At 40.2% G+C, this 27,606-nt stretch overlaps 1 non-coding gene and 1 pseudogene across 1 annotated transcript; both read left to right on the top strand.

Moving 5' to 3' along the window:
• The first annotated feature begins 4,511 nt into the window (after positions 1-4,511).
• On the top strand, positions 4,512-4,669 carry LOC122540057 (U1 spliceosomal RNA). Its single transcript, XR_015752524.1, has one exon. It is a non-coding gene; the product is annotated as a U1 spliceosomal RNA (small nuclear RNA).
• Positions 4,670-21,283: 16,614 nt separating this feature from the next.
• Positions 21,284-27,353, top strand: LOC148141781 (galactoside alpha-(1,2)-fucosyltransferase 2-like; annotated as a pseudogene).
• The last annotated feature ends 253 nt before the right edge of the window (positions 27,354-27,606 follow it).

Below are 27,606 nucleotides of genomic sequence, written 5' to 3'. Positions count from 1 at the left end.
GTAATACGGTAGGGGAAAGGGTCTGGGTCAGTTACTCAGAGGGTCAGTGTGAACTTATTCTATGAAATTCTTATTGTCTATCCTTAAAGGAGTTTATCAAACCAAGCAAAATGCTATGAACTTGTTTCATTTTCTGCCCCATTGAAGTGATAAACAAATTGATCTATTGCCTTACAACGGCAATGTCAATAAATTTGTGGATCCAGTTGTGGAGCTGTGTTGAAGCTGAGAATGAGTGGAAGATCATAGCCAACAGGGTTGCCTTATAGAGCTAGTTGTTCATCGACTTTTTCGTTCCTTCAATTTAGTTTCTAATCATACTCCACAGAGGTGTTGGCATTGATCCATATTGATCTGCATGTTCCAGCTCCAAGCCTTTTTTTGACATTCACAATTTGAAGCAAAGAAGCTGGGATGATCAAACATGGTAGCAAGAACATATTGGCGTATGGAGGTTGATCTCACAATTCAGACACTTGTACTTTGTGCAACTACCTTTACGGAAGTTTTAGTAAGATGCTAGTGTGTTTGAATAAGACCTCTCCCAATACTTATTTGAAAATGAATAAGTATTGTACTTCGTTAGTGAAATGGCAAGAAAGCTTAATACAAATGTACCTTTAATGTAGTGGCTACTAATTGGATAACTATGCTATGTTTTAAGTCACAGTTTGGATCCTGGTATGATTCCTGATTCTTCAGAATATATTCCTTTATTCATGAAAAAATACAGAAGTTTAAAAAAATTGTTGGATAAACAAATGCAGGAGAAAGTACTATTACTGGCCACATTTATTCATAATTTAAATTGCTGTTATATTTATAACTCAAGTTTTATAAACTTTCAGAAGTAATTGTGAAAATGCATACATATCACTTTTCTTAATATTGCTAACATTATAGGAAATACAGAAATTGCTGGAGAAATTCAGCAGGTCTAGCAGCATCTGTGAAGAAATAAACCAAATTAACATTTCAAGGTCAGTATGACTCCATGAATTCTGATAAAGAGGCACTGGAGTTTAAATGTTAACTCTTGAAATGTTAACTCTTCTCTTCCTCCACAGATGGTGTCAGACCTGTTGAGTTTCCCCAGTAATTTAGGTTTTTGTTTAAGATTTCCAGCATCTGCAGTTTGTTTTAGTTGGCTCTTCATCAAAGCTGAAAGGAATTGGAAAATGAATTTTTGACATACTTTTGACAGAGACAGGGTAGGGATGAAGGGAACCAACTGGTGCAGAGGTCCAGCGCAAAAGACAAAGGAATTGTTACGGGTAGCAAAAGTGAAAAAAAGAGATGTAAAATTGGTGTAAATTAAGCTATAAAAGAGAAAGAATGGGTCCTCTCTACTGAGAGCAAAGTAATCAAGACACACACAGATATTAAACACTTGCCCCTGTAGTTCAAGAGATAACAGATTGAAAGGTAGCACATTATAAAAAGCACTACTTTGTGAAAAAATTGTCCCTCTGCTATCACATTATCAGGAAGATTGGTGCTTTAGAGCATTTTGCTATTGTTTCTCTTGATTCACAAGCCATTTGATTCTTTTTTCTTGTCTATAGAATGGAATGTCAATGAGAGATTATTGAGAGATTATTTTGATCTGTCCATCCTTTCCCGCAGTGTTTAATAAGGCTGTCATAAAGTTATAGTCGATAAAGTCGCCGTTTCAGGTCGGAATCTTTCATCAGAACTGAGGCAAGTTTCTGACCTGAAACATCAACTCTCTTGCTCCTCAGATGCTGCTTGAGCTGCTGTACCTTTTCCAGCTCCACACTTCATTGAATCTTGACTTTCCAGCATTTGCAGTCGTCACTATCTTCAAATATCAGAAGTTGTGCCTTGCCCAAGGATTAGACTAATCTGTAGGCTCAGCAGAAGGAGATACCAAACTTACAAACAGCATATTGAGTAATGATTTGGAGATGCCGGTGTTGGACTGGGGTGTACAAAGTTAAAAATGACACAACACCAGGTTATAGTCCAACAGGTTTAATGGGTTCCGAAAGCTACTGTGCTTCCAGTTAAACCTGTTGGACTATAACCTGGTGATGTGTGATTTTTAACTTCATCTTGAGTAATATTGCTTCCTGGTGATCCCTTGCAATCAGCCTATCTTCAAGTAATCAATTTGTTTTTTAGTTTTGACTGCCCAAAATATTCAAAATCAATGACTTTCAATTTAGACTTTTGAGCAGCACTTTTTTTTGTGCAGTTTATTTAATTCCTTGTCTAAAAATAAAGCCATAACCTAGTTACTGAGTTGTTTGACAGAGAGATTTTTCTCAGAGACAATACATCACTTTTGACAATAGCTTCCTGTGACGGAGATTCTGACATATTGAACAACATGATTTCTAAATGATTTGTCCTTTAAGAAGTATTTCAGAATCTTAAAGCTGCTGTTCATTAATGTGTTTGAGGCATCAGAGAGATGAGTGACAGTAAAGTATAGGTCCCAGATAAATAGTATAAGGGATAAATAGGAAGTTTTAAATATGCACAAAAAGAAGGTATGACTTTCTACTGTGAAGTTGGAGTATGATACTGTTACTTTTCTGTAACTTTTAATTACAGCAAGAGATTTCTTAGCCAATTTACACCCACAGCATTTGCTATTTGCAAGTCTGTGTTAAGATTTCTGAAAGGTGAACATTACAACACAGTCACAAGTATGCCCACATTATCTGATACTGAGTATATCTGGATTTAAACCAATGCAAAATTCTCAAGTTTAGCACTCACACATAAAGCGTGATGGGAGTTATTTAAGTGCAAGACCAATATATTTTTCTTTCTGCTAATTGCAACATCAGAACAAAATAAAAGTGGGTTTCCTTTGCTTCATGATCATAATAAATTGACGAAAATTTAGTATGTCAAAGAGAAACATTATTTTAAAATATATTCAACTAAGTCTTAAGTTACTAGTTTTGATTTTCATTTAAATGGGTAGGAAAAAGTTGTGACTTTTTTTAAACTCTGCCTAAAGCTACATTTAATGATTTTAAAAATAAACGTTATATTTGGGAACTATACTTTTGATTACTTCTTGAAAAAAAACACGGCAATTGTATATTACCTTTCAGCTTCCTTTAAAACTGTTTGCCTGCTCCAAGGAACAGAGAACTTTCTGTATGATGCGCACATTGAGATTATTTGTATTCTGAGGTCTAGATTTTACCTTTACATACAGAAGTAAGTCAAAATATTTTTCTTAGTAGCAACAAGATGTAACTTGTCTTCTAATGCAGGTGATTCCGTGGGTGTTTAGTTAATACTGTGGTTATTTTTTGTATTCATGTCTCAAACAAATTGTGAATGGTATTTTTGGTTGTAGCTTTTTTAAATGAAGTAAATCAGTTAAACCTTTACATTGTACAAATGAGGAGGCATATCGTGTGTGAATATACAGTATTATATACCCTATTAATGGTAAATAATGTCACTTGCTGTGCTCGCTAAGCAATATTATGTCTTTTTGAAACAAAAGGAAAATCCACATTGTCTGTAAAGTTACTGTTGTAATTTATCAATTTTTTTTAATGTTTGGAGTATCTATTGAATGATCACTGTTTGAACTGCAATATTACTGTTATTACGCAATACTTCTCTAATATTCCCAGGTCTATTCATGTGTTATGTACTGGAGTTGAAACTGGAGTTAATTGGTTTGTTAATGAGGTCTACAGAGTTTCACTGTTGTACAGAAGGACCATAATATTATTCTTATTTTATGAAATATTTGTGTGTTTCTAATTTTAAAATATTAAAAACAAATGTTATTGCCAAAAGTTGTGCATTTTAAGTCACTTGCTGTATAGTCCATTAACTGTGTTTGCGGGGAAACCGGTAAACTGAGAGCTGGCTGTCTTTCAGAATGTGAGTTGTGGTTAAGAGAGTGCGTGAGATTGACAATGGCAGGTGTCACAGCAGAATCTATTCCTGTGCTCACCTGATGTCCATCCACTTTTAAAAAGGGGTTCCTGACGTGCAATCCTGATCATATATATATTTTTACAAATCTTATCTCAGTGATGTTTAATGGGTATTGCAGTGCAGTGGCAGTATCACTATTTCAGAGCCAGGATGTCTGACTTCAAATTCCATCTGCTTCAGAGATGTGTGCTAATGGCTCATCTGCCCTGTCTTTTTCTGTTATTATTTTGAAAACTTCAGTTAGATCGCCCCTTAAGCTTCGAGATTATAGAGAATTTCTATAAATTGTCCTCATATCCTGACCAAACAGAACACTGAATTTTCCCATTTTTAGAAAAGTGTTGTTTTTGCGTGAGATTCCAGGATAAGAGACTCCATTTTTTTCTCAGTGCCAAAAGGCTTCAAGGGACTTTTCTCTTGCAATTGTCCACAGCTTCAGCTCATTAATTAAACACCTTTTATGACACATTTCTTGGGGACACGTGCAGCTGAAGAGGTGGAAGCATTTGTCACTGCTTAAACCTCCTGACATCCATGCCACTAATGCAATCTTTAAAGCCCAGCTGCATATACTTACCTGGCAGGGGAGATACCATGATCAATAAGGTGCTTCTCCCAGGATGAGGCTATCCCATTGTACTTTGGCTGTGCTGACGTCTGCGAAGTCCCCAAATGCGGGATATTCGACTGCAAAATTTGTGGTAGTGGAGGACTGCGTTTTTTTTTATTGGGGTGGCACGGTGGCTCAGTGGTTAGCATTGCTGCCTCACAGCACCAGGGTCCCAGTTTCAATTCTAGCCATGGGCGACTGTCTGTGTGGAGTTTGCACATTCTCCCAGTATCTGCGTGGGTTTCCTTCGGGTGCTCCGGTTTCCTCCCACAGTCCAAAGATGTGCAGGTCAGGTGCATTGGCCATGCTAAATTGCCCATAATGTTAGGTGCATTAGTCAGAGGGAAATAGGTCTGGGTGGGTTACTCTTTGGAGGGTCGGTGTGGACTTGTTGTGCCGAAGGGCCTGTTACACACTTAGGGAATCTAATCTAATCAATGTCACTCCAGATATTGCATGCCAGGAACTACCCCTCACACTATGGCCCTGACCCCTTACCTCCGAGGATATGGCCTGGTAAGGCAAGTTAGCATTCCCACTTTGGACACAAGCACTTAGAGAACTGGTGGACCTATGTGGAGAGCTGGTCCATCCTTTTAACTGCAGACCGCTAAAGGACTCAACTTGGGTCAGTGCTGAGTCCCGGGTTGAATGAAATGCACAGCAGTTCAGGAAGAAGATCAATGATCTTCTATGCTCTGTAATGGTAAGCATCAGCTTCTCCTCTCAGTCAGCTTATGTCTCATGGGGCCACTATTCACCAACACTCTTTACCTGTGCACACTTCTCACCAAAGGCTCACAAACTATACCACTCCTTATTGCATGTCCCTCAATGTCTGGCACTCACCTCATCCTCATCACTAATCTTTTGAACTTCTATACTCACTCACTAGGGATTCTTCACCACCTTCCCACCTCACAACTGGCTTGAAAACAAGTAAGGTAGGAAGGACATAATACTGCTCAGTTTATTTGAGAAGAGCACACATTTTTCATTTCAATTCATTAATAGGATATGGTTCCTCATTACCCAGAGGGCAGTTAAGAATTAACCATATTACACTGGGTCTGGAGTCAAATGTAGGCCACAACAGGTGAAGATGGCATTTTCCTTCCGGAAAGAATATGAATGAATCAGATGGGTTTTTCCAATGATCAACAATGGTTTCAAAGTCATCCATTAGACTCTTAATTCTAGATACTTATTGGATTCAAACCCATCATCTGCCGTGATCGGATTCGGACCCCGGTCCCCAGTACATTACCCAGGTCTCTACATTAATAATCCAGTGATAATACCACTAGGCCATCACCTCCCCCATTTGGGCAGAGAACAGCATGACAGCTCTGGATGGCCCTCCTCACCAATGTTCTGATCTTCACTTTCAGCCTCAAAAGAATGTGGTTCTGTCCCTTTTTCCTCAACATCCAATGCATCCCTCCACTGGGTCCAGTTGTAAAGGGCACCGCATGCCCCAAGGGTGCAACATGCCCTCTTCCATATGATACTGCAAGACTGAATGGCAATCCAAGTCATTGAAGCCTCTTCTTAAGAAGGCCTGTGCCTCTGTTCCACAATGGCTATAGTGGAAATGTGAGCATCATTATACTATTGTTAAACGTGACTCTTAGGATTTGGTAAAGGTCTCTTCAGCCATGTTTGTAGAAGGTAGGACTTGTCTCATAGCAGCCATTTTCTATGGCCAAAGAACCTTGGAAGGAGGCAGGAACATGTGAGATCTTCTAGTATGTAAGTGTTATGGCAGTTCCCAGGTTATCTGTTGCAAACCACTGAAATTTGGCATTGACAGACACATGTAAAGAAAACATTGACAGAGTGGAAGTCTTTTTTGTTGATGAACTCAACAGTTTAGTGATACAGTATCTTCAAAACAATGTAGATGCAGTTATTCCTGCCATGCGTCTAGAGAAAGCCAGCAATGATGGAGGAAGCCAGCAATAATGGAGGATCCCACTGCTTGGACTACTTAACTCTCCTTATCACAAGAAGAATATAAGCAGCTATAATCTGGGAAAAATAGCATCAGTTTCATCCTGGTTTAAAACATTTGACCCAAGCACTCATGTCAGTGAGGCAGACAAAGGGACGCACAATTTGGTTTGCAGATCAACTCGATTTTATGAACAAAACATTCCTTCTTATAAACACCACGTGAGCATTTCCCATATACCCACAATATTTACTATTTTGCCTAGCTCTATCCACCTGAGAGGTTGATCATTGTGGGCAATGTCCTGTGTTTGAACTGATCAGTTGGACTCTCCTTCCTCTGTGATTTGGAGCTGGCTCTTTTCCACCCAGGTCAGGGTCGATCTTCTCCTGAGCCTTCTTGGGTTGCTGCAAGGTCTTTCAACATGAGAGACCTGCTGTGAGCCTTTGCTGAGGGGGTGGTGTCTAAATGGTTTTTTTTTAAGCCAGACTTTCCTGGATGTTCTTTACCCAATAGGCTCACGTATAGGGTTCAAAGCATCCAATGGGGTTGCAGCAATATCCTTCACTGTTGCCATGCCGGGTAAGTTTAGAGTGCACTTTCTCAGGCACTGAATGCTGTATTTTGACACCAAGACATCTGACTGAAACTTCTTCAATAAACAATTCTTGGGCTGGTTATAACTAGTTTTTCCCTGAAATTTTGTGACCTCTTTGACCTCGGTTTCCAATGTTCTCTGTGTGGTGGACAACTGCTGGCTGGTGTTTAATATATTTTGGCCAATTTTCTATCTGGCCCGATTTCTCCAGCTTTGTGGGAGAATGCCCAATTTTGGGCCCATGGTCGCTTGACCACAGATGAAACTCTGAAAACTGAGGAAAGCACATGGAGATGGTCACCCAAAGTAGCTGTGCAGTGAAGCAACCCAAGAAGACTCAGGAGAAGATCGATCCTGACCTGGGTGGAAGAGAGCCAGCTCCGCATCACAAAGGAAGGAGGTTCCAACTGATCAGTTCACAGGATATTGCCCACAATGATCAACCTCTCAGATGGATAGAGCTAGGTAAAAAGTAAATATTGTGTGTATTTAGGAAATGCTCACGTAGTGTTTATAAGTTTATATTTTGTTCATAAAGTCGAGTTGATCTTGAAACCAAATCGTGCGTCCCTTTGTCTGCCTCAAGTGTTTTTGGAATATTGGAAGCAAATGTTCGTATAGGTCTGTAATTCTGTGGAGAATACGATGGACAATAATTACAGAACAGGATGCTTCCCTCCGTACTTCAAACCAAAAATAATTGCCTACAAAAATAAAACATGCCAACGAGGTTCTGTTACTTCCTTCTGAACTATACTTTATTGTACCTACGTCAGAGGCAAGAGTTCAAAAATACAGCTCCAATCATTTTCTCAAGGGCAGTTGGGGAACAGCAATAATTACTGGCCTATTAATGATGTCACATCCATAAAAGTTTAAAATAATTCAGTTATACTTTTAGTCATTTATTAGAGTGAAAGATTTAGAATGTGAAATCTTAACAAGTCATTTTGTCAGTTATTAAGTCATAGAGTCATACAGCATAAAAATAGTCCCTTTGGTCCAACTCGTCCATGCCGACCGTGTTCACAATGTAAACTACTTTCACCTGCCTGCATTTGGCCCATATCCCTCCAAACCTTTTCTCTCATGTAGTTATCCAAATGTCTTCTAAACATTTTAACTGTACCTGCATCTACCACTTCTCCACAAACTAACTACTCTCTATAAAACGTTGCTCCTCATGTCCCTTTTAAATCTTTCTTCTCGCACCTTAGAAATATGCCCCCAGTTTTAAACTGCCCTATGTTAGGGGAAAAATCTTTGATATTCATCTTAGTTCTTAACTGCAACTTTGCATTTTCTTAAAAAATATTAGTTTTATAGTGCGTGACTAATCAGCAATACAGGAGAAAGTGAGGACTGTGATTCTGGAGATCAGAATTGAAAGTTGTGTTGCTGGAAAAGCACTGCAGCTCAGGCAGCATCCAAGGAGCAGGAGAATCGGCATTTCAGGCATAAGACCTTTACCCAGAAAGTCAGTGACACAACCTCTTCCATCAACTTACGTAATTTTGCTAAACTAGGCACTGCCCACACTAGTTAATGCAAATAACAAACCAAAGGCTATCTTACCTTATTTGCATTAGAAAAGGGAAGTTTCAGCTTGCATGTCTGTCAGGAACATAATTGGCGTGCAGAGAAATAAGGAAGAAAAAATTAGGAGACAGAGATAATAAAATCCATCAACTAAGATAACAAAAAGCTGTAAAGAAAATGATGGAAGAAGGTGAGTGATGTAATTGTGATAAGTAATTTCAAAAAGAGCAAATAAAATAGCTTCACAAACCGCGACTGAAAATCACGGATTATTCAGAAAATGAAATTGCTAAAGAAGTAGGGAATCTAATCTAAAAAATAATTAACACATTGGTTGCCAAATTGAATGACTTACTTTTGACTAATCGATGTTAGGCTTATCTTTAGGGAAAGGGACATCTTCCACTTTACATTTGTTTTACTGTCACTCGAGAAAGTACAACCTTCTGCTAGTACGCCTTTACTCCATGCTAACTTTCCTCAATGTGTTTCTCTTTCCTACTTTGATTTCACACTTGCTCAGCTTTTTATTTTGGTGATTACAAACTGGAAATCTGAAACAAACACGGAGAATGCTGGAGACGTTCTCCAGTCTAGAAATATCTGTGGAGAAAGAAAGTAAGTTAATGGGGTAGAGTGGAGAGTTCAGTTATCGGGGAAATTCCAAACTCAAATTGATAGACAATAGACAGTAGACAATAGGTGCAGGAGTAGGCCATTCTGCCCTTCGAGCCTGCACCGCCATTCATTATGATCATGGCTGATCATCCTCAATCAGTATCCTGTTCCTGCCTTATCTCCATAACCCTTGATTCCACTAACCTACGATGCACTCCCTCAATAGCCAGAATGTCTTTCCTCAAATTTGGAGACCAGAACTGCACACAATATTCCAGATGCGGTCTCACCAGGGCCCTGTACAGCTGCAGAAGAACCTCTTTGCTTCTATACTCAATCCCTCTTGTTATGAAGCCAGAATGCTATTAGCTTTGTGGACAGCACGGTGGCACAGTGGTTAGCACTGCTGCCTCACAGCACCAGAGACCTTGGTTCAATTCCCGCCTCAGGCAGCTCTCTGTGTGGAGTTTGCACATTCTCCCCGTGACTGCGTGGGTTTCCTCCGGGTGCTCCGGTTTCCTCCCACAGTCCAAAAAATGTGCAGGTTAGGTGAATTGGCCATCCTAAATTGCCCATAGTGTTAGGTGTAGGGAAATGGGTCTGGGTGGGTGTGCTTTGGCGGGTCGGTGTGGACTTGTTGGGCGGAAGGGCCTGTTTCCACACTGTAAGTAATCTAATAAAAATTAAAAAAAAGCTTTCTTCACTACCTGCTATACCTGCATGCTTGCCTTCATTGACTGGTGTACAAGAACACCCAGATCTCTTTGTACTGCCCCTTTACCTAACTTGACTCCATTTAGGTAGTAATCTGCCTTCCTGTTCTACCACTAAAGTGGATAACCATACATTTATCCACATTAAACTGCATCTGCCATGCATCTGTCCACTCACCTAACCTGTCCAGGTCACCCTGTAATCTCCTAACATCCTCCTCACATTTCACCCTGCCACCCAGATTTGTATCATCAGCAAATTTGCTAATGTTACTATTAATACCATCTTCTATATCATTAATATATATTGTAAAAAGCTGCGGTCCCAGCACTGATCCCTGCGGTACCCCACTGGTCACCGCCTGCCATTCCGAAAGGGAGCTGTTTATCACTACTGTTTGTTTCCTGTCAGCCAACCAATTTTAAATCCAAGTCAGTACTTTGCCCCCAATACCATGCACCCTAATTTTACTCACTAACCTCCTGTGTGGGACTTTATCAAAGGCTTTCTGAAAGTCCAGGTACACTACATCCACTGGATCTCCCTTGTCCATCTTCAGAGTTACATCCTCAAAAAATTCCAAAAGATTAGTCGAACATGATTTCCCCTTCATAAATCCATGCTGACTCTGACCTATCCTGTTACTGCTATCCAGATGTGTCATAATGTCATCCTTTATAATTGACTCCAGCATCTTTCCCACCATTGAAGTCAGACTAACTGGTCTATAATTTCCTGCTTTTTCTCTCACTCCTTTCTTAAAAAGTGGTACAACATTAGCCACCCTCCAATCCGCAGGAACTGATCCTGAATCTATCGAACTCTGGAAAATAATCACCAACACATCCACGATTTCTCGAGCCACCTCCTTCAGTACCCTGGGATGTAGACCATTAGGCCCCAGGGACTTATCAACCTTCAGACCTAACAGTCTCTCCAACACCAATTCTTGGCAAATATAAATTCCCTTCAGTTCAGGTCCTTCAGCCACTGTTACCTCTGGGAGATTGCTTGTGTCTTCCCCAGTGAACACAGATCTGAAGTACCAATTCAACTCTTCTGCCGTTTCTTTGTTCCCCGTAACATATTCCCCTGTTTCTATCTTCAAGGGCCCAATTTTAATCTTAACCATTTTTTTTCCCTTTCACATACCTAAAAAAGCTTTTACTATCCTCCTTTATATTTTTGGCCAGTTTACCTTCGTAACTCATTTTTTCTCTGCGTATTTCCTTCTTAGTAATCCTCTGTTGTTCTTTAAAAGCTTCCCAGTCCTCCGTTTTCCCACTCATCTTTGTTATGTTTTACTTTTTCTCTTTTGACTTTATATGTTTCTTAAGTTCACTCATCAGCCACGGCCACCCCTGCATCCTCCTAGGATCTTTCTTCCTTTTTGGAATGAACTGATCCTGCATCTTCTGCATTATACCCAGAAATATTTGCCATTGTTCCTCCACTGTCATCCCTGCTAAGGTATTGCACCATTGAACTTTGGCCAGCTCCTCCCTCATAGCTCCTTATTCAACTGAAATATTGTCACTACTGATTGTACCCTCTCCCTTTCAAATTGCAGATTGAAGCTTATTGTATTATGGTCACTACCTCCTAATGGCTCCTTCACTTCGAGGTCCCTGATCAATTCTGGTTCGTTGCACAATACCAGATCCAGAATTGCCTTCTCCATGGTAGGCTCCAGCACCAGCTGTTCTAAGAATCCATCTCGGAGGCACTCCACAAAGTCTCTTTCTTGAGGTCCAATACCATCCTGATTCTTCCAGTCTACCTGCATGTTGAAATCCCCCATAACAACTGTAGTAACATCTTTGCGACAGGCCAATTTCAGCTCCTTATTCAACTTACACTCTACATCCATAAAGAAGGAAGAACGAGTGCAGAACTCAGGAAAGCTTATTAAAATCTCCAGCACAGACACAAATAAGACAGAGTGTTTGGAAAGGGGCGAGCAATCAAACTTCAAGCACACTAGACAAATGACTGACAATGATGATTAATATAGGACTGAAGGTTTTATATCTGAATGCACGCAGTATAAGAAATAAGGCAAATGAGCTGGTGGCGTAGCATGAAATTGGCAGGTATGACACGAAGGGCATCATGGAGACTTGGCTGCAAAGGGATCAGGATTGGGAGCTGAATATTCAAGGAAATACATCCTATCAAAAAGATAGGCAGGTGGGCAGGGGGTGGGGTTGTATTAGTAAGAAATGAAATTAAATCAATAGTAAGAAACGAAGTAGGTGTAAAATTTGCGTGAGTAGAATTGAAGAGCTGCAAAAGTAAAAAAAGACTATAGTTGGAGTTATGTATAGGCCTCCAAAGAGTAATCAGGAGCTGAGGTGCAAGATACACCAAGAGATAAAAAAGATGTGTAGGAAAGACAAAGTTACAGTGACCATGGGGGATTTCAATATGCAGGTGGACTGGAAAAAGCAGGTTGGTAGTGGTTTGCAAGAAAAGGCATCTTCTATGAGGTGGCCTTTTGGAGCAGCTTGTGATAGAGCCCACTAGGGGACAGGCAATATTGGATTTAGTGTTGTGCAAGGAGGCAGACATGGTAAGAAGCTTAAGGTGAAGGAACCCTTCGGAGGCAGTGACCATAATATAATTGAATTTACTCTGCAATTGAGAGGAAGAAGATAAAATCAGAGGTAATATTACAGATGAATAAAAGCAAACAGACCCATGGGTAGGAGGTGGGTTGAATTGACTGGGAGAGGAGCGGAGCAGTAAACCCAGTGGAATAGCAATGGCAGGAGTTTCTGGGTGTAATTCAGGAGACACAGCAGAGATTCATCCTGAGGAAAAAGAAGCATGGTGCAGGGAGGATGAGGCAACCATAGCTGACTAGGGATATCAGGGATAGTATAAACGCAAAAGAGAAAGCAAGTAATATGGCAAAGGGCAGTGAGAAACCAGAGGATTGGGAAGCTTATAAAGACCAACAGAGGGGAACATAGAAAAGGAAGGGGAAGAGTAAATATGAGGGTAAGTCAGCCAGTAATATAAAGGAAGACTGCAAGACATTCTTTAGAAATAAAAAGGGCAAAAGAGAGGCAAAAGTAGACATTGGGCCACTGGAGAATAACACTGGAGAAATAGTAGTGAGGAAGAAGGAAATGGCTGAGGAGCTGAATAATTACTTCACGTCAGTCTTCACAGTGGAAGTCACGAGTAATATCCCAAAACTTCAGGAGAGTGAGGGGGCAGAGATGACTAAGATGGCCATTACCAAGGAGAAGGTGCTAGTAAAACTGAATGGCCTGAAGATGGATAAATAACCTGGACCAGATGGACTACACCCCAGAGATCTAAGGGAGATAGCTGAAGAGATAGTTGAGGCATTAGTGGTGATCTTTCAGGAATTGTTAAAATCAGTGAGTGTCTCAGAGGACCGGAAATTCACTAACGTGACACCCCTATTGGAAAAGGGAGTAAGACAAAAGACACAAAATTACAGACCAATTAGTCTAACTTCACTCATGGGTAATCCTGGAATCCATTTTGAAGGATGAGATTTCTGAATGCGTGGAAATATATGGTAAAATAGGGCAAAGTCAGCATGGTTTCAAAAAGGGAGGTCATGTCTGACAAATCTGTTGAAATTCTTTGAGGAAGCAACAAGCAGATTAGACCAAGGAGAACCAATGGATATTATCTACTTGGACATCACGAAAGCCTTTGTCAAGGTCCTGCACAGGAAGCTACTGAATAAGATAAGGGCCCATGGTGTCAGAGGTAAGACGCTAGCATGGATAGAAGCATAGCTGTCTGGCAGAAGAGAATGAGGAGAAAAAGGTCCTTCTCAGGATGGCAGCCAGTGACAAGTGGTGTTCCATAATTTTTTCCTTCAAACATTAATGACCTAGATGAAGGAACTGAGGGCATTCTGGCTAGGTTTGCAGATGATACAAAGATAGATAGAGGGACAGGTAGCATTGAGCATGGGAGGGAGGCTACAGAAGCATTTGGAAAGGTGAGGAGAGTGGACAAAGAAGTGGCAGATGGAGTACAACATGGAAAAGTGTGAAGTCATGGACTTTGGTAGGAAGAATAGAGGCATGGACCTATTTTCTAACTGGGGAGAAAATTCTGAACTGCAAAGAGACTTGAGAGCTCTAGTCCAGGATTCTCTCAAGGTAAAATTATAGGTTGAGTCAGTAGTGGGGAAGGCAAATGCAATGATGGCATTTATTTTAAGAGGATTTTAATATAAAAGCAGGGATGTACTTCTGAGGCTGTATAAGCCTCTGGTCAGACCACATTTGGAGCTTTGGCCCACATATCTCAGGAAGGACGTACTGGCCTAATTTATGTTCCTGTGTCTTATTTTATGGTCTAATATTTTGAGTCTGCTGTGATTCTGAGTTTGAATGCATAAAAATGAGAAGAGTAAATTGTAAGTTCTGTTTCTGGAAAGGGATTCTGCTGATTGTGAAAGTAGCCAAACCTCTGAATTGCTCTTTCTCAAAAACAATGGAGCAATCGTAAACCCCCTCAACCCAAACTCAGAGAAATGAGACTGGAAGCAATTATTATAAATTTGGAGATAATATGGTGTCCCTAAGCTCCCCAAGCTGAACTGAAATATTAAGTCCCAATTGGCAAATAACCTTTTGCGCTGTGGGATGAAGATAGACTTGGAATAGTCCATCAATTTCTGGCGCTGGCCTGTCACCACTTTTTTCATTATGCATCACCCTTTCTGGACTTCATTTTTTGCTGTTACTCTATCTCCGAATCTTTTAACGTCTTCAGGATCTGTCTTGAATCTTCCTGCATTCAATGGTGTGATTAAGCTCCACTTAATTCGAGTGACTCTTCCTGGGCTATTCCAAACCTTATGGCTTTTAAGCTTCCTGAATATCTTTCAATTCCCTACCTCTTTGCCACTTATACCTGGTTTAATTTGAGTGACGCATCTTTACCCACTCCATCCTCTCAGGATTTGAAGTTCTCTGAAGAGTGTCTGATTGCCTTTCAGCTTCTGGTTTTTCCACTGTTCATTGTTAGCTTTTTCCTGCTTTCCCATCCTTTTTGCATTGTGCTTGGCTGTTTTAAATTATAATTTGCTTCCAGACAAATCATTTACCAATAAATTATCAATCCCAGGCATTGATGAGCTTGGGACAGACCCCAAACTTACAAGACCAACAACAAACCCACTTCTGACTAATCTTAATCAGCAACATTTATCCATTTTCTGATAAGCTCCTTTATTAACACATTGGAATTTAATTTCCTTCCAGCTTGAAAATCTTCTGTTTTTTCCACTAACAAGGTCTGTGAGCACGCAACATCTTGGAGAATGCAGATTTCAGTCTCTGGCCTTTTAAACAATCATTAATAATGTAACACCTCTGTTTAAGAAGGGAAGGAGGCAGAAGATGGGAAATGATAGGTCAGTTAGCCCTGACCTCAGTTATTGGAAAGATGTTAAGAGTCCATCGTTAAGGATGAGATTGCATTGTACTTGGAAGTGTATGGTAAAATAGAGCCGATTCAGCATGGCTTTATCAGGGGAAGTAATGGCTGACAATTTTATTAGAAGAGGTAATGGTAATGAGCAAATTAAACAAGGGGGAGCTAGTGGACATAATGTATTTGGATTTCCAGAAATCCTTTGACTAGGTACCACACAGCAGTCTGCTAAATAACCCCCTGCCCATGGGTTTGGGGACAGGATCTTTGCATGGATGGAGGACTGGCTGATTGGCACATGCAAAGAGTGGGAATAAAGGAGTCTTTAGGACGGCAACTGATGCCTATTGGAGTTTCCACAGTAGTTGGTCTTGGGACTACAATTATTCATGTTATGCATTAACGATCTGGATGATGGAAGTGAGGGCATTATTGCTAGATTTGCAGATGACAGAAAGATAGGTCATGTTGAGGAGGTGGGAATGCTGCAGAAGGACTTGGACAGGTTAGGAAAGTGAGCAAAGAAGTGGCAAATGGAAAACAATGTGAGAAAGCGTGAAGTTTTGCACTTTGGTAAGAAGTATAGTGGCATGGGCTATTTCCTAAGTAGGAAAGGTTTTGGAAGTCTGCAGCACAAGGGACTTAGGAGTCCTAGTTCTGGATTCTACTAAGGTTAACACGCAGGTTCAGTTGGCAGTTTGGAAAGCAAATACTCAATGGGCAGAATGGCCTAATGCTGCTCCTATATGTAATGATCTTACAGTCTTGATCACTTTTCTACATATTCCCAACAGTTTTCCTGCTCCACACTCACACTGGATCAGGCTCTAACCACCCTTAATGCTATAAACAATACTCTTGCAATTTGAATTTGTTGGAATGTTTTTTTCTCCTCTTTATGAGTCTTGTCTTTGGCAGTGGAAGCATTTGGGACAGCAGCCCATCTATTTCCCATCCAAGTCTCTCCTTTAAATGGTCAGTGAGAGTTCTGTGTTCTCTCTTTCACTTTTCATTTCTCTTCAGCCTGTCTCTGTGGTATTTACCTCACCTCTATCTTATTCTGGTTTGTGACAGCTTTCAGACACTAGCTTCCCTGCCATTTTCTACCAATTTGTTAAGTCATAGACATCAGTGGGATTTGCTGCTTGTTTAGGCCCTCCTGTAATCTGAACCTCAACATGAATCTGAATTGGAAAGGGTGTGGAGGCTTTGAACTCCTTGAGGAGAATTACCTCATGTGGGTCATTGTGGCTGGCTTCAACGTTAAGTACCTGCACCCACGGTCAAATGTGAGCTGCGTCAGCCATTTATATTCGCTGTATGACAGATCCAGCCATTTTCATCAGGTTAAGGAACTTCTTGCCTATATGCCTCTTGCAATAGCTGATAGAATTGAAGTCACTCCCCTCTGTTATCTCCCAGTCAGTGACGCTCTCTTCAGATAAGAGAAATCAAACCTTGTTGAGCTTTCCCTGTCAATCTGCTCTGTCAAACAATAGACTGGCCATTTTGACAGCTGTGCTAACCATTCAAAAGGGAAAAAGAAGCTGCCTACCCCTTCACCAAAACATTTTGGGATGAAATGCTCAAGTATGGAGACCTGAGACTTCCAGGTTAATTTAGTTGTGGTGTCTTGCTGAAACTGTTTTCAATTCAAAATGTCTCAAATTAAATGGCCTTTCTTGCCTAGAAATTTCTTTCCTCCATTTTTTCTTGTTTGTCCCTCTCCTCTTCTTTCTGTACTGTAAAAGCTTGGCCAAAGGTATGGCACAAATCCTCAGTACTACTGCTGGAATGTTGGCAGGGTCCGTTGCCTTTCTCCTACCCAGACCCTCCAAGTGTTTCTTGAATATCTGGTGGAATGAATCTTGGAATTGGCTGAAGACTGGTATCTGTGATTCTGGGGATATTTGGAAGAGGCCAAGGTGGATCATCCTCTATGTGAATCCTTCCCCCATACAACAGCTCCTCAGCCCTGCATTCATCTGCTCTATCCTCCTAATCCTGCCCTCACTAGCTCGTAGCACTGGGAGTAATCCAGATATTACCACTCTCGAGGACTTCGTTTTAAAATTTCTGCCTAACTCTCTGTAATCTCCCCTCAGAATCTCAACCTTTTCCCTTCCTATGTCGTTGGTTCCAATGTGGACAGTGACCTCTTGCTGGCCCCTCTCCCCCGTGAGAACATTCTGCACCCTCTCTGAGACATCCTTGATCCTGACACCAGAGAAACAACACACCATTCTGCTTTTTCGCTGCTGGCCACAGAAACGTCTGTCTGTACCTCGGACTAAAGAGTCCCCTAACACAATTGATCTCTTGGAAGCCAACGTACCCCTCATTGCATTAGAGCCAGTCTCAATACCAGAAACTCAGCTGTTTGTGCTACGTTCCCATGAGAATCCATCACCCCCTACATTTTCCAAACCAGCATACTTGTTTGAAATGGGTATATCCACAAAAGACTCCTGCACTAGCTGCCTATCTCTCTTACCTTTCCTGGAGTTAACCCATCTACGTGACTGTATCTGAGACTTTCCCCCCTTCCTACAACTGCCTTCCATCACATACTGTTGCTGTTTCAAATTCCTCATTGCTTCTAACTGTCTTCTCCAACCAATCCATCTGATCTGATAAGATTCGCAACCAGCAGCATTTATGGCAGATATAATCTGCAGTAGCCCTTAAACTCTCTTTAAACTCCCACATCTGACAAGAAGTACATATCACTCTATTAAAGGCCATTTTTGCTCCTTCACAATCTACAGAACCAGAAAGTAGCACCATCTTATTCCTCTACAAACACTGCCCCAGGTTAAATTAATAGTTATGGCTTATATTTTAAGTTTAATCAAGAGACTTATCTCCAAAAACATATAATCAAGAAAGAACCCACTCTACTCACTACTGCAGATTCTCTGTAGGCCACACACCCCCTAAAACAACAATTAACTTATCTGATTCTGTGCTGGGAACTTCACCCACCAGTTCCTCCAAAATCAGTTGTGAATTTCACTGTTTGTTAATTTTCCCAGATGCATTCCGATGTCCAGCAATACATGAATTTAAACATCAAGAGCAGTAACTGTGCAGGTTCTCTGTCTCTCTGTCTCTCTGCAATGACCTCACCATGTGCTTCCTTTGCCTGTTCGTCTCCCTTTTAAAACTGCTGTTGGTTTGACTTTTTTTTTCCAAAGTTCCAAAACAATGCAACAGCATATGAAACAGTAATTGCTGCTCCAGCACCTAAAATACCTCAAAAAAGGAGCAGCCATGACAGCCAGAAATGCTTCCTGTCCTCCATCTTGGATTACCCAGAATCCTTACAATGAAAAGACCTGAAGTAGCTAAAAGAAAACCCAGAAGAACTGCAGATACCGTAAATCAGAAAGGAAAATAGAAGTTGCTGAAAAAACCCATAGCATTTCAAGTCTGGTGACCCATTCTGAGGAAGGGTCATTGGATCCAAAATGTTAACTCTGATTTTTCTTCACAGATGCTGTCAGACCTGCTGAGCTTATTTCCCACATTAACAGCTTTTACAAGTCTGTCTTATATATTTCCGATCTCCAGCACACAGCAGGACTAGGGTTGGGTTCTGACTCCACCCCAGCCAGGATGGGGATCAAGCCCTGTGCTATTGACACCAAACTGATCCACACCAACTGAGCCAATGGTGTCCTCACCCCGAAAGGAGTCAAACAGTTGCAGGAACATACACTTTTCCATGTATACTGCAGTCCATAGTCAAAAATCATGATGTGGAGAGCCTACAATTTTCCTTCCATCACATGGCTGATCAGGAATTACTCCTGCTCTAACTGCCTGCCATTGGGGTACTCTTGCAGACGGGTACAAAATCTCTAAGGCCACATTATTTCCATTGGCCGTTAAGTCCCAGTGTGGGACTTGATCTGAGCAAATAGCTAAACAGGAATCGCTCCCAATTTTGCTGCCTATATTTAGAAGGTATTGGAAAGAGTTACAGGTTCATATCCAAATTTCTGGCCACATTGTGAATACCCTGTGATTAGCCTTCAAGTCCTTGGGTTGAATTTAAACCAGACCTTCTGGCTGCCTTCATACTACCTCCTGTTCAGCAATCCTCCATTCATGTAAACTAATATGCCCATGGAATGCTGGTCTTCAGAACATCATTAGCCTTAATACCACAAAGCCAGAATACAAAAAGTTTTTTAGTCATGCTGCATCTATGCAAAGCCTCAGTTAGACTACAGTTGGGCACAGGATGGCACTATCTTTATGTACAGTACATTAGCTTTAGAGGGAGTGCAGATTTGTTAGAACACACAAGGAATGAATTACAAACTGCGACTAAACAAACCATGGTCAGAAGGTTTTGAACTTAGAAATTAGAAGATTAAAAGGTAACTTGATTGGAGCTTTCAAGATATTATGGGCTACTGATTAGCAAAGAAAATTATTTCTGCTGGTTTCCAAATCAGCAACTAAGGCATACAGCCTAAATATTCAAAGCAGGCCTTTTAGGAGTGAGGTTAGAAAAACACTTTGATGTGAAAGGATGGGAGAGATTTAGAATGCCTGTTTTCAAATGGTAATTCTGGTCTCATTGAATGGTGGAGCAGAGAGGCTAAATGACTGACTATTTTTATGTTCTATATTGAATCAAAAGGAATATAAAGATTGGTCTGTTTCCATGAGCACTACTATCTCACTAACTGCAATGAATATCGTGAATATTTTCAAAGGGAAATGCTAATCAAGAACATTGCTGTACTTTGACAATGTTGGGTGTACATTGACTCATATATTTGCAATAGCATTGTGTGGAGAAACTGAGGTGATTCCATAATTTGATGTTACAAGCAAAGTGCAACGTGCATTAAGTACATTGAGGAAATATAGTCAATAATTGTTTTGTCCATTTATTCTGAAGTGTCAGATTTAAAATGATCAATTGTACAGCTTTTTTAATATACTTAGAAAGTTCAAGCCTGACTGGACATACATTCCATTTTTGTCACAAATACTGACGACATTTCAAATAAAGCTCCCAAATCACAAGGAAAATTTAAGACATTGATCTACAAATCCTGTAGTTTATGGTAACATTTTCATCATAATTCATGCTGTCAGAAATTGTTCACATTTACATTGTCAAACAAATGTTCAATCATTTGATCTTTGTCACAATTGCTAACTGCTAATAATGTGTAAACCTTGCCTCTGTAAATGATTAATGGTGTTATTTAAATAATGCTGCATGAGATAATCCAAGGTGGAATAGAAAATTCCAACTTACTTATAATCAAACTGTTAAAGTACTGATAATGCTTTCCAATCATATGCTCAGTGAAAATAGTTTCCTAAAAATAAATAAATTTCTAAAGTATGTTAATGATTGATAATAATTTTACTCAGGTGTATAATCAGTCCTGTACATGTGAAACTGTCATTGACATGGATTGACTTGAAAAGAATTCCTGTTGTATTCATGACAGTATTTGTACAGCAAATGAGCACTGTGACAGACTGGAGTTTAACAGTAGTGCATTGTATTTTTGCTGAAAATAGGAATCTAAGGATCAACATAACAATCTCCTTGTGTCAGACTATCTATGTCTCTCAAATGTTCCTACCAGTGCTGCTGGGAGATGAAAGAGGAATCCCAGCTAGCTCTTCCTCTAAGGCATCAGTGCTCTCTTCCTCAGAAGTGGAAAGCAGTTTGTCTTGAGCAACTGCCCTGTTGAGAACAGAGGCTGTGAACTTGCTGCTTTTACCCACAGGAGACCAAAGAAAGAAACAGTTCACAACCAAGAAGTAGATGTTGTGGCAATGATAATCGTGCATTCCCAGTGGGGGAAATGGGAGAGTAGCACAACAAGGAACAATGCTTCTTGATCGGTGCAAGAACATGGAGGTTTATGTATCTCCACTGAAGGGATCTGAGTCAATGCCTGCCAGGGCCAAGATCCTCTCCTCAGAGTGGATGAAGAGACGCTGCAGGTACCTCTGGTAGGAGTGAGTGGGAGAACTGTGCTAGCAAATTTTACATAGTTACTGAGGCAGCTTTGGGACAATCATTGGTGAAACTCGCTAGACCCCTCAGTGAGGAACCTTCTATGAAACTTGATAAAACTGACACTTAATTAATTTCTGGTAAGATTGAGCCCAGTGTTCTGTAATGTTAAATGGTCATTATTTCCAATGGTCATATGCTTCTCACGCAGTTTTACATATTTACTGTTCACTCTGTTCAGACATATCAGTATATATCTCTGGATCGGGGGGGAGACTTGAACTGAGGCATTTATGGCTCAAAGACAAGGAGCACTGCTAATGCTCTACCACAAGAATCCCACCCACCCCCACCCCCCAGTGCATCTTAGTTTACTTCTTTATGTTTGCAGAAGATCTCTTACAAACAAATTAATGGTTTTGTTCCCTATAAACAGATCATCACAGAAATTGTTCTCATCTATTAACCACAACCAGTAAATCTCCTGTATTTCCAATTGATTTATTTATGGGGAAATCCCATTGAGGGCAATGCAAGCCTCAAAGCTGAGACAGAGTCAGGGAGAGGGAAAGGGGGTGAAATCAAATGGAGTTAAAGTGTCATAGTGTCTTACAGCACAGAAACAGACTCCAACTCATCCATGATGACCAAGTCTCCCAAACGTAACTCACCCCACTTGCCTGTGTGTGGCCCACATCCTTCTAACCCTTTCCTATTCATTTACCTGTCCAAATGTCTTTTAAATGTTGTAATTGTACCTGCATCTACCAGTTTCTCTGGCAGTCCATTCCACATACAAACCACTTTCTGTGTGAAGACATTGCCCCTCATGTAATTAGTCAACTCAGTTGCATGAAGACCCATGGGTGAAACCTTCAACCCTCAGTAGACATCAACCTCAAACAGAGGGACAGCCAACAAGAGAACCAAACAGTTATGGGTGGTGCACCTGGATTGCATCTCAGTTCAGGCACTATCCAATTTCACAGTCAAGTTGAAAGTTCTACTTACATTAATGCTCATGCTGATATCAACCATCACACTGGCTGTTGAGCCCAGAAAAACAGTTTTCAACCAAACTCAGGAGAACTTTATATGTTTTATTCCAGACTGCAACATACTCCAGAAACCAATGAACCATAAATCACTGATTACAACATTTTCAGGACACTTCGTATTGATGCACCTCTAGATATGGAAAAACAAATTAGGGCAAATAATTTAATATCTAGTGGAGAGTAAAACCTGCAATTAACACCCAGCACACGGTAATATGGGGAAGGAGCACAGAAGTTAATTGTGTCCTGTTTCATTATTAAAACACCTGCAGATTGAGTTTCATGCCACGTTCTAAATTTATCTAGTTAAATTAGATTGCTTACAGTGTGAAAACAGGCCCTTCGGCCCAACAAGTTCACACCAACCCACCAAAGCGCAACCCACCCAGACCCATTCCCCTACATTTACCCCTTTACCTAACACTATGGGCAATTTAGCATGGCCAATCCACCTAACCTGCACATTTTTGGACTGTGGGAGGAAACCGGAGCACCCGGAGGAAACCCACGCAGTCACGGGGAGAATGTGCAAACTCCACACAGAGAGTCTCCTGAGGCGAGAATTGAACCTGGGTCTCTGGCACTGTGAGGCAGCAGTGCTAACCACTATGCCACCGTGCGGTCAATAAATATAGTAGAATTTCTTGGTAAATATAGTAGCCAATTTATATCATACATGAATAACGAATTCAGTGATGTTTCCTGAGAGACTAATCTTGGCCAGCAATCTTAGAGAGCTCAGGCTTTTTGAATGTTACACAAGAGGGGAGTGTAATGGATTATGTGCACCTCCTCCAGTTCCTATATTGCAGGATCCACCCAGCCAGCCTTGTTCAAAGGCAAGAGTGCTACCATTTGAATCAAACCTCACCCTCATAGTTTGAGATAAGTAATGACAGTGAAATAACTCAATGACAATCGATATTTTAAAAACCCATTAGATATCTAGAGTTTATCGTGGCATAGAAAATTGAGATTCACTTGTCGGTTGCTTTGTAAATCTTTACAAAATAAAATAATTACAGAGAAACCACATTTTATAAAGCCAACGAAGATTTGAAGTTATATATCTGACAATTAGTGACATTTCTGGTGATGTACAGTGTATAAAACCATTTGACATTTGCTGGCTGGTTCATAGTTAGTAGTTTGATAAATGAGTTGAATTGCATGAGAGCTGCCAATGCATGAATCACAACATGAACTGAGGTGATCAGATGTGAAGCAATATATCTGTAGGGGCTCTTCATACTGAAACAAGGCTGTTGATATTTGATTTATTTGAGAGATCAAACAAATCATTAGGGATCCTCCAATGGTGAAAAAGTATCAGTACAAGGCAACACTTCTAAGATATGATGTGGAGATTCCGGTGTTAGACTAGGGTGGACAAGGTCATAAGTCAGACAACACCAGGTTATAGTCCAACAGGTTATTTTGAAATCACAAGCTTTCAGAGTGTTGCTGTACCTTAACCAGGTGTTATCTGACTTCTGACCTTGTCCACATTGGCGCCTCCACATCATGGCTAACATCGACACCACAAACTGGCGGCTCAAAGCAGAGAGGATCTCCATACTTCACCTGATGAAGGAGCAGCGCTCCGAAAGCTTGTGATTTCAAATAAATCTGTTGGACTATGACCTGGTGTCATGTGATTTCTGACTTTTGATAGAGCAAGGTTCTATCATGAGAAGCTATGAAGTATGATGAGTAATAAAAACGTATTGTTTAGCTCACTTCATGATCATTCCGATTTCCAGATCGAACTTTCCAGTGGTGGTCAATTCCATTTGTACTCACTGCATGTACCCCATTCATACTCATTAAAATAATTGATATTATTTTCAGTTTAATGACAACTAGACCTTATTTTCCTATCCGACCATGTCACAATTTTTCCTTATCCACTCTTCACTTTTAAGTGCAAATACTTATATATTTACTTTGTAAATTATTTCCCTATTTACTGCTGACAGTTAGTTTGTATTTGGACAAATACCAGTGTGAATATTTCATGATGTTCATATTTGATATGTGTCTCTTTTTTGTGCACCCTGATTTAAACAAACTTGCTTCCATTTTTATCTTCATTTCCCCATTTTTCCAATGTTTGATTTCGTGTCCCATGACACTATTTTAGCAGCAGATTATCTGCACCTACCTTCACTGAATCCTTTCAAACTGGGGACCAGAATTGGAAGGTTATTCTTACAATGTTGTACTTTGGCCTTAACATTAACAGGGTGGTGGGAGGCAGGGAGGGGTAGGAACAGAAATACTGGTTTGCCAGGCATTCTCAAGAATATCATTTCATTATCTTTCTACAATGTCACCATCCAACAGGCAGATAGGTTGACATTAACATCACTGGGGCCAGACCTGCATGTTAAAAGAAGATCCCTCCAGGTTTGAAGTGTATATTATTTATCTGGTCCTTATAGCAGTAATGAGAACTGAATCTAACAAAAAGAATTCCAGAATATAGGCAAAATGTAAAATTATTTTGTCAGCATAAGAGAAGATTAGATTGAATTACATGGGCCTGTTTCTGTGCTGTGTATCCAAATGACTTTTCTCATTAAATTCATCAGTGTAGCCCTCTACTGCCAACTCACTCACAGACTTTTCTTTCTTCCTCTTAAGCGTATGTACTGTATAGTGTACAACTCAGCCATTCCCAGTGACGCAAGTTTCACTCTCACCACTCTCCGGGTAGAGAGGTATCTTCTGAATTCCATGCTTTATGCCTTATTTGTGTGGAATATCGTTGTTCTCTGCTCTTGTTCATCACCATGTTTGAGCCATACTTTTGTCAAGGTACAGGAAGTAGAGTATTTCCCCAACTCTGCAATCATAGCTCCATCCTGAAGGAGATTAATGTGGTGAGGGATGGGCCTACCACCTCTGGAGGGAAGCTCAAAGTAGCAATGGAGGCAAGATGGGTGGCAAGGTTTGCTTGTTAGAAAGCCCACCTCTGTTTACTGGGACATTGGCCCAGTTCAACTCACGGTTGCTCTTGAAATTTAAAAAAAAGGTAATTTTTAAAAAATCTCTTTGAAAACAATGCCCATTTTACTGCCTCATAAAGCTGTCAATCAGGCATAAGCAGAGAAATTCTGATTAAAAATTCCTTTAACCATGTCCAAAAATACTGAAAGGATATTGCTATGAGGAAAGGATGAACAGGCTGGGATCGTTTTTCTTCTGAGAACGATACATATGAGAGGTCACCTAATCGAGGTCTTAAGGAATACAAAATGATTTAATAGGGTTGGCACAGGAAAGATTTGTGGGCAAGAGAGATCAAAAATCTACGATGGATACTAATAAATCCAATAGGGAATTCAGGTGAAACCTATTTACACAAATAGCAATAAAAATGCATTGAGAAGCATAGACGCACTTAGGAGGAACCTAAGTAGTATAAATACATCAGAGGTAAAGGGAAAGAATATTTTGTTGGGATTAGATAAAGAGAGTGAGGTGGTTCATTTGGAGCATATTCACTGGTGAAAGCCTGATGGATCACATGACATTTTTCTTGTCTGAACATTATTCATTATACTTTGTGAGGATACAATGTGAAATACATATGTGGAGACTCAAACCAGCTCCCTTGTGATGACTGACCAGCACTTCAAATGTCATGACATTTAAGGGCACAAGTTGCTCCTGTCTCTTCTTGCGTCCATTTTTATCAAAGCCAGGGCTGGGCTTTGTCCAAGTAATTCAGTGCATCCCATGGGATACCTGTACCACTACAGCTGATGGAGTGATACTTTGCTCCAATTCTTCATATGATATCAACCAGGATTTTTTTCATTATCCTGTTAAACATTTATATCCTGTTACCTTACTTCTGTCTGCAATAAATTTTCACGCCACCCATTTCTCCAAGAATGTGTTCTACACCTTTCAATGATAACTTTCACAAAGTGAAAAGATCCATCAGCAAGTTTTAAAGTTCCTCATAGATTCCACGCTAATGATCTTCTGTGGTATATACTTTTTCAACTTTCCAGATGTCCCATCTCAACTCAGGAAATGTGAAGAATCTGTTAAGATATCTCCTTTAATTAGGGAAAAAGCAGATTTTTAAAAATGCTTTTGTTTCCTCAATGACATTATTTTTCATAACATTTAGATATCAATTAAGACAGGGTAGCATCAAATTATATCATCTCCAATCTTTTGAAAATGCAACCACAATATGGGAAAATGAAACAGAGAAAGTCTCTGAAAGGTTAATGATTTCTTCAAAAAGATTAGGACAATTAACTTCATTGGACAACTTGGCAACCAGATGGGAGAGTATGCAACATTCTATGCACTGGCAAAATTGAATGGTCATCAAGCAAAATTGAATGGCCAATTATCTGTGCCCATCTTCAAAATTACCCTTCCAACCCTCCATGATAGTGTGAGAAACAAAATGTATTGGAGGAATTATAATGTGCACAACTGGATGGAGGATCAGTACTGTAATATTCAAGGAGATTATGCCAGGATCCTGGGATACACTTATTCCTGGACCTTCTGTCATCATATCCATTCAGAAATTCTTTGTGAATTTACTTTGCATGTCTTTATTGCAGAACAGACTAAAGTATTCATTACACACATTAGAAGTGAGGAGAAGAATGTGACGTATTTTGGTTTTCATATTCGAAGGGGAGATTATGGAAACGTCATGCTAAAAACTTGGAAAGGAGTTATGGCTGATAAGAAATTTTTAGACACAGCTATGATCTACTTCAGAAATAATTACAAAAATGTGTTTTTTTGCAGTGACAAGGAACAGAATGGACAAGTGTAAGCAAAACATGATAATTCCAAATTCTCTTCATGATACTAACCCTTCATCTCCGGGAGCAATGTAATGAACCTCCTCCAGACTGCCTACAGTGCAACTATATCCCTCCTCAAGTAAAGGGACCAAACTTTATGCAATACTTGAGGTGCAGTCTCACTAATACCCTGTACAGTTACAATACCACCCCACTTCTTTACTTTATTCCTTGAGCAATGAATGCCAAAATTCTATTTGCCTTCCTTAAACTAGACACTTATACAGCATGAGAAGAGAATGATGATTGGTTTGACTATTCTTGACATGAGGTGCAGCAGAAACTA

The sequence above is a fragment of the Chiloscyllium plagiosum genome, unplaced genomic scaffold, assembly GCF_037043375.1.
Source record: "Chiloscyllium plagiosum isolate Xiang-an unplaced genomic scaffold, Cpla_swu_hap1 HiC_scaffold_32, whole genome shotgun sequence".
Taxonomy (NCBI): domain Eukaryota; kingdom Metazoa; phylum Chordata; class Chondrichthyes; order Orectolobiformes; family Hemiscylliidae; genus Chiloscyllium; species Chiloscyllium plagiosum.
Note: the sequence above shows the minus strand (reverse complement) of the source record. Positions and strands in the feature narration are given on the sequence as shown.